We start from the raw sequence: 6,066 nt of genomic DNA, 5'->3' as shown, positions 1-6,066 counted from the left end.
CTCTTTCTGCATCTTTGGTAGCACCAAATGTATCTCCTACCTTCTCAGCTGCTCTTCTTGGATTATGCCAATTCCTTTGATTATTGGCCAACCTTTGAAACAAGGCTCTAACCTCATCGTGAGTTAAATCATCTAGGTTCCCATTTGAACCTGCAGTGACTAGTCCCGTGCCTTCACTGTTGAGTCCCTTGTAGAATTTCAAAAGGTCATGCCCCGGAGCTAGTCCATGACTTGGGCATTTCCTTATCATTTCCGTGAATCTCTTCCAAGCTTCTGCAAAAGACTCGTCATATTTCTGTCGGAAAGATGTGATCTCCTCTCTCAACTTCTCGATCTTCATTGGGGAGTTATATTCCAAAAGAAACAATGTCTTCAGCTCTTGGAATGTTGCTATGTTGTAACCCGGTAATGAGTCATACCACCCTCTTGCTTTCTCCCTCAATGAGAACGGAAATAGGGCCCTCTTAATTCGATGATGCTCCACATTTGGAGGTCTATGAGAGTTTGTCAGCTCGTAGAAGGCATTCAAATGGCTCACCGGATCTTCATCATCCCGTCCATGAAAAAGATTTCCTCCATTCACCAAACTGATGTAGTGAGGTGGAATGTTGACGTTGTCATTTGCGTAGGCACACTCCCCTGGGTACTCAATTCCCGATCTCAGAGTGTCGCCAAACCTCACCACAGGTGGTGGAATCTCATTGTTCTCAGCCATTGATTCACCGTCTGACTCTTGTCTATCCTCCCTTTCTTCACCAAAAAGCCGGTTATTTCTGATTGGACTCGGATAGTCCGGAAAGATCTCAACTGAAGTACCTCTAACCCTTCTTCTTTGATAACAGAGTAATCCAAACGGTGGTGTACCCTGTGATCGTGTGTGCATTCACTTTTCTTTCTTTTTTTTTTTTTTTAAAAACCTACACAACAGAAAATACACCAAGCACAAGCACAAAATATTTCCTATTACCGAAAGCGAGACCTCTCGACAACTTCGGGGTAAGTACTATAAAAAGTGTGTGCTAGAGTGCAAACAAAACTACCTAAAACTAAACTAAGAGTTAGCTAAAAATTACCTAAAATAATACACTCCTTCGTCTTCAAGTCCGGACGTGGTAGATGGCTATCACACCGTAGAACACGAACAATGTACCTATAAAACTCAAAAAGAAAAATCAAACAAAATAAAAACAAACAAAAACTATAAGCTAAATAATCGATTGCCTTCCCCGGCAACGGCGCCAAAACTTGATGTGGATAATACTGGTTTGTAAAACAGATCAATTTCGCACGCAAGTTCAAATTAATTACCCAAATATTATCACTAACTGCAAGAATACAGCTTCGTGTGTAGTATTTTAGGTGTCGATCCACAGGGAAGGGAATGATTATTAAAACTTAACACTAAACAAAGCATAAAAGGTTCGATTTTTGGTTTTGATGATTAATGACACTAAGTTAACAAACTAACTACGCAAGGATTTTAAACACGAGAAAAACAGGTCACTCCAAGTTGCTCCTTAGACTCGAATCATTCTACACATTTATCACACACAAAATTGGGATTAACTTATCAACCTAATCGCTTGCACTGAACATGTTTGCGACGTATAATTCACAGTCAGCTGAACACTTGTTCCATGAATTAATTTTCGAAGGCATTCAACTCCTGCGGAAGCGCGGGAATCTAACATCATCTACTATACGAGCTTACCTAATCCACTATCAAATTATCCTCTTCTTTCCTCTAACTTATCCCCTCCTTTTCTGAAATAACTGCCATTTAGAAGTTACTCGGCAAATACGCCCGACCGGGCGAATTTAACGAACGAAACGCCCGACCGGGCGAAAGGCTTCTAGGGGTATCGCGGTGAAACGCCCGACCGGGCGTTTTGTGTCGTCACTAACCGCCCGACCGGGCGAACTTTCTGGAATCCTTATGCGTAACGCCCGACCGGGCGTTTTGAAGCTCAGAATCGCCCGACCGGGCGTTCTCATGCTTTGCCCATTTCACCTGCGAACTTCCAGCTTTCACTCTCCTAAACTTCCCTACAAATACACTTTGATGAGTGACAAGTACATGGAAAGTGTGTAGTTTAGGGGGAAAAATATAAGAAATATGCTTCGCATCATACCTCTTTGCTCCCATGTGGCTCCGCCAAGTTGAGTGATGTATATGGATGATAATAAATGGATATATTATTGAAAAGTTTATTGAGATCGAGTTGAGTGATAATTATGAATAAAGAAAGTGTAAGTGTATCCAATTAAAAATGAGAGTAAAAATGAATATTGCAAAGTGGCAAAATGAGTGTTTGTGATTTTAGCAAACTGAATTAAGATTCAAGTTTCAATCATTTAGCACTATTGCACTCTAGAATAATATAATAGAAACACATAACTTTTGAAGCAGATGAACATGGTTTCTAGATAAAGATGTGAACATATGTATACACACAACTTTTGAAGCAGATGAACATGGTTTCTAGATAAAGATGTGAACATATGTATATGGCATGCATGATAGACACATTACACCTTCTCACATGTTTTACATCAAAGCAATATATATATATATATATATATATATATATATATATATATAGAGTCTCATTATTCACAAATCCACTCTTAAAAACCGAACCACCGAACCATACCAAATTAGGGTTTTAGATCTAGTTTTTTATGGATGAGACACAAATTTATCAATTATTTTCGTCTTCATCACGAGCCTATTTTAATTCATCCGAAGGTAAATAAGTCATACTAACATGTTACGAAGATTTAACTTCATTCCAGTAGGTTTTTACTTAATTCCAGTAGGATTATTACTTCATTCCAGTACGTAAATGCGGTTTCGCCGTCGCGTGTCGTTCTTTCTCTCTACAATATCTATCACCACCGCCACAACGCTGATGTGGTGTAATAAACACATGGAATGATGTAATAAATTATTGGAATGAAATATGTGTAGAAGCATTTGAAGTCCTACTGGAATGAAGTAAAAACCTTATTCAATGAAGTAATAACGTTTCTGAATGAAGTAATAAACGCACTTGAATAAATTACATTTTTTAATGTAAATAAAGTAAAAACTCAGGTCAATGAATTCAAATGAAACATATGTTGAATCATTTCAAAACCTACTGGAAGAAAGTAAAAACATGTTGTAGTTTGAAGGTATTACGTACGGAATGAAGTAATAAACTCTATATATATATATATATATATATATATATATATATATATATATATAACTTTGATCAATACTAAACCACTCCTAAACCTTAAACGCCGAACAACATCATTATATGATAATCTAGAGTTCATTATAATGAACTAATAACAAACTTATAATGAACTTCAGATTTCTAAACTATGCATAATGATGCCATTGTTTTTAAATCTCAAAATTCCCTATAGTGAACTACAAATAAAATTGTAATGAACTACGCGTTATTATATAATGATGTGTTTGACGTTTAGTGTTTTAAACTAGTTTGGTATATAATACAACATGATAATCTACAAACCCTCTATAATACAAACTATGCAAACTTTAGGCGTTGACATTGTTGACATTCCCCCCAGTGATAGAATTTGTATTAGGCGTTGATACACACACACACACACACACACACACACACATATATATATATATATAGAGAGAGAGAGAAAGATGTATTCATTTCCTTTTTGTATCTTTTGTTATTTGTTCTTTTTAATCTCAGCCCCACGATTTTGTCATCCGACGGTTAGATTGGTGCCACGTGTCATTTAATAATGCAGATTTTCAGTTGAATAATGCACAGCGACTAATAATGCACCATTATAGTGTAATAATGCAGATTTTCAATTGAATAATCCACACCGACTAATAATGCACCATCATAGTGTAATAATGCATATCATCTGGACCGTTGATGAATGGGATCTAACGGCCCATATTAAGAAGAATAAAGGATCTAAGGGATGAATATGAGAATAACGTTCACCACAGCTAGGAGAATAACGGCCCATATATATATATATATAGAGTCTCATTATTCACAAATCCACTCTTAAAGACCGAACCATACCAAATTAGGGTTTTTAGATCTAGTTTTTTATGGATGAGAGACGCAAATTTATCAATTATTTTCGCCTTCATCACGAGCCTATTTTAATTCATCCGAAGGTAAATAAGTCATACTAACATGTTACGAAGATTTAACTTCATTCCAGTAGGTTTTTACTTCATTCCAGTATGATTATTACTTCATTCCAGTACGTAAATGCGGTTTCGCCGTCGCGTGCCGTTCTTTCTCTCTACAATATCTATCACCACCGCCACAACGCTGATATGGTGTAATAAACACATGGAATGATGTAATAAATTATTGGAATGAAGTATGTGTAGAAGCATTTGAAGTCCTACTGGAATGAAGTAAAAACATTATCCAATGAAGTAATAACGTTTCTGAATGAAGTAATAAACGCACTTGAATAAATTGTATTTTTTAATGTAAATAAAGTAAAAACTCAGATCAATGAATTCAAATGAAACATATGTTGAATCATTTCAAACATACTCGAAGAAAGTAAAACATGTTGTAGTTTCAAGGTATTACGTACAGAATGAAGTAATAAACCTATACAATGAAGTAAAATGGGCTTGTAATGAAGACCGAAAAATTTACACAACAGCACATCTCATCAAAAAAATAGATCTAATGGCCCAGATTTGGTCTCTAGTTCGGTCTTTAAAATTGGTTCGACATTGATCACAACTATATATATATATATATGAGTGTGTGTGTGTGAATCCGACTAATCCTACTCGACCAGGTTTGCGGATTAAGGCCGAAAGTTATATATATATACATATATATAGGGGAGCGTTATTCTCCTTTTCACATCTTAGATCCTTTTTCCTTCTTAATATTACGCGTTAGATCTAAGGCATCAACGGATCAGATTGATTCTATAAAACTGGTTCCGTGTTGCATTATAGAAGGTGTTTGTATGCATTACAGGGTTATTATTGACATTTGACGGAAAAGTAACTGCCACATTTGGGTATCTGCGAATAATGCACCACATGGTCACGAGTAATGCATATAATTGACTATATAATGCACAATATGTGAACTGCAATGCATACGAATAAGATGTACCATGTTATGATGTTTGGACACACGTTTCTTGTTTCTCCTAAGGGTTTAATAAGCTTAGGGGCTAGGGTATAGTACGTAGACACGTATGTAATCTTCACATGGTAACGAGTAATGGATATAATTGACTATATAATGCACAATTTGTGAACTGCAATGCATACGAACAAGATGTGTTGTGTTATGATGTTTGACACACGTTTCTTGTTCCCCTAAGGGTTTAATAAGCTTAGGGGCTAGGGTATAGTACGTACGCATTAATAACAAATTATAAAACGATACGAATAATTCACCAAATTGTCACGAGTAATGGATGTTATTAACTATATAATGCACAATATGTGAACTGCAATGCATACGAATAAGATGTACCATGTTATGATGTTTGACACACGTTTCTTGTTTCCCCTAAGGGTTTAATAAGCTTAGGGGCTAGGGTATAGTACGTAGACATTACTAACAAATTGTTGTTATTGGAATATACGTATGTGCATTATTTGGTTTAGGTAGTGCATTATGTAGCTGTTAATTGTCATTATCTCAGTATATTTATGCATTATTAGAGGTATTGTGTATATGGTTAATCAACGGATTGAAGATTACATACGTGCATTTAGTAATGTCTACGTGCTATACCCTAGCCCCTAAGTTATTAAACCCTTAGGGGAAACAAGAAACGTGTGTCAAACATCATAACATGGTACATCTTATTCGTATGCATTGCAGTTCACATATTGTGCATTATATAGTTAATAACATCCATTACTCGTGACAATTTGGTGAATTATTCGTATCGTTTTATAATTTGTTATTAATGCGTACGTACTATACCCTAGCCCCTTAGCTTATTAAACCCTTAGGGGAAACAAGAAACGTGTGTCAAACATCATAACACAGCACATCTTGTTCGTATGCA

At 35.9% G+C, this 6,066-nt stretch overlaps 1 non-coding gene across 1 annotated transcript; it reads left to right on the top strand.

Annotated features, from left to right (window-relative positions):
• The first annotated feature begins 221 nt into the window (after positions 1–221).
• Positions 222–328, top strand: LOC121769633. Its single transcript, XR_006043653.1, has one exon. It is a non-coding gene; the product is annotated as a small nucleolar RNA R71 (small nucleolar RNA).
• Positions 329–6,066: the final 5,738 nt, after the last annotated feature.

Source organism: Salvia splendens, chromosome 15, assembly GCF_004379255.2.
Source record: "Salvia splendens isolate huo1 chromosome 15, SspV2, whole genome shotgun sequence".
Lineage (NCBI taxonomy): Eukaryota > Viridiplantae > Streptophyta > Magnoliopsida > Lamiales > Lamiaceae > Salvia > Salvia splendens.
Note: the sequence above shows the minus strand (reverse complement) of the source record. Positions and strands in the feature narration are given on the sequence as shown.